This window comes from Perognathus longimembris, chromosome 13 (genome assembly GCF_023159225.1).
Source record: "Perognathus longimembris pacificus isolate PPM17 chromosome 13, ASM2315922v1, whole genome shotgun sequence".
Taxonomy (NCBI): domain Eukaryota; kingdom Metazoa; phylum Chordata; class Mammalia; order Rodentia; family Heteromyidae; genus Perognathus; species Perognathus longimembris.
Window position 1 is genome coordinate 53,629,382 of NC_063173.1, and position 2,661 is coordinate 53,632,042.

The following is a 2,661-nucleotide window of genomic DNA, read 5'->3' on the forward strand; positions in this document are numbered from 1 at the left end:
CGCCGCCGCGCAGCGTCCCCGCCCCGCCAGGCCCGCCGGGGGAAGGAGGGCTCGACCGCCGGGAAGGAGGACGTCGATTGGTGCCGCCGAGTGTCACTTGCGGGAGACCCCGCGGACATTGGCATTTCTCTCGGGCCTGTCATTCTACTCGGCCCAGTGAGAGCCTGGGGAGGGTGGGACGCGTCCACCAGCCCTGACGCTCATTGGCTGAGACGAAGGCCAATCAGAAGCACAGTCCAGCTCATTGGTGATTTCTTGAAGTCCCTAGCGCTCCGGGAGGCCGAGTGCTCGACCACTTTGATCGTCGATTGGCTAAGGGGTTCCGCCACTCATTTCAGTTTATGCTTCTGTCACTGCCACGTCACCTCCTCCCATCACTCTTCGCGTCATCCTCTTCCGCCCAGACGGATTGGAGGTTGGTATTAGCTGCTCAAGCATTTCTACCACTTACTGAACGCGTCCAAACAAAAGGGGAGGAGTCTCGCCTTGACAGCCTCATTCTCATTTTTTATTGGTTAACATGTATATCGCTCATCCGATGGAGAGGCGGGCGGGCGATGATTGGAGTTGATTGGAGGTGGAGCTTGTCAACTCTGACCAATGAAAAGGTCTAGTGAGAAGGACAGATCACGGAAACCAATAAAATTTAGGCTTAGGGAGGCGTACCCACCTGCGTTCAGCTTTGGGGAAGTAGGTAGGAGGCGGGAGCTCATCTGCCTCTCGGAAGCATTGTTATTGGTTGTGGGCGTGATATCCGATTTCCTCTTTCTGAGTTGAGGCCTGGCGACTCTCTCAGGCCCCTCCAGAGCCTTTCTTAGAACGCCTCTTCTCACTTAGAGCTGGTTTCTGGAGGATTTAGAAAGCTTCCCCCAGTCCCTTCCTGGGTCCCTCATTCCCTGGCTTGGCCCATCATTTCCCCACCACCTTTAGCTCTTGATCCTAGACTGTCATAGCTCTTGCTAATTCTGGCCCACAGTTGCTGACCTAGCTTCTGGAGCAAACAGGACCTGATTTGATTGGTCTCTAGTAGATCTAAAGGCTCCTCTTGGCCTTAGCATTAAAAACCGCATATGTATCCTAAAATATAAACATAAAAGCAAACACATGCAGGGTTTTACACACACATTCACAATCTGACTATGATATATGCAAGTGTGTGATGAAACTTTCGAACAATGAGCATGCACCTTAACAAAAATGAATACTAGGAAATTGAAACGTGTCTAGGGTGTGTGAACTAGTAGAGGGGGCGGACAACAAATATAGTAAAAACTATTTTGTATATGATATACATATATAGAAGTGAAAGTGGTTTGGGAAGGATTGGGAGTATGACCAAGTATGATGGAGGAGGAGATTATGATTAAGATGCATTATATGCACAAATGGGCTTGTTAAAGCCCCCAGTTCAGCTTGATGCTAATAATCAACTCATACATATACCCACCTATAAAATGCACACACGCACATATACATTATATATTTATTTGAATTCAGACAGGAAAAAAATAACACTTTGGTGGTTGGAAGTGTGGCTTAGTTGGTAGAACTCTAACCAATGGGAAAAAAAAACAGCAGATACCAACTTTGAGTTTGGATCTCAGACCTAAAAAGGATAGGAAGTGTGTGTGTGTGTGTGTGTGTGTGTGTGTGTGTGTGTGTGTGTGTGTCTGGGGGCTTGAACTCAGGGCTTGGGCACTGTCCCAAAGCTGTTTTTTGTTTTTTCCCTCAAGGCTCCACTTGAGTTACAGCTTCACTTCCACTTCCTTTTTTTTTTTTTTTTTTTTTTTTGGTGCTTAATTGGAGAGACTTTCCTGCCTGGGCTGGCTTCGAACTGGGATCCTCAGATCTTAGCCTCCTGAGTAGTTAGGATTACAGTCACCAGTGCCTATCTTATCAGTTTTGTTAACACTGTTGTGAATCCAAATTCAGCAACAAATGTCCCACTTAGATGTTCCAAGCTAATGCTAAGGAATGTGACCAAAAGCAGGGTCTTTGGGGAAACCGGCAAAGGTAACATTTTATCAGTTTGAACAGCTAAAACAAATAGGTTTGAGACACTAAGAAACAAAATAATTTTCCTCAGTAATTTTTTTAAATTAAAGAAAAATATCCCACCACTGCCACCCTTAAAAAAAATGATTCCATGAGTTTATTGAATTCTGGAGAGAAAAAAAACACACACACACTAAAATATTCCTTTGTTGTAGATTATTAGCGACTAACATTTTTAAATGAAGTAAAATTAATCAGTGTATGCTTGAGTTCTGCTTCTTCTATGTATTGGCTCTAACTTGGACAATGTCATTTAAACATCGGTTTAAAACAGCCTCTATTTCCACTTGTATTGAAAAGGAACAATATTTTTTAAAGGAATAAAAACTTACAGGTGTGTGCAAAGGTTTCTAAGTGCACTTGAATGTGTTTGATAACTGCAAACAGCTACAGAAATGTGAGTTATAGTGTCAGCTATTCCTCAGCTCAGTCCCAATGGTGAAGGAGAAACAGGTACTACTAGGAGAGCAGGCTTTGCCATCTGAATCCAATTGTATAGCTTAGCATCCCTAACCTTGAGACAGTCAGAATTGTGATGAGGTCCTGGCTATGCTACAGCACCAAGTATCCTGGACATCACCAGTTAATGATGTCTTCTTGCCAAAT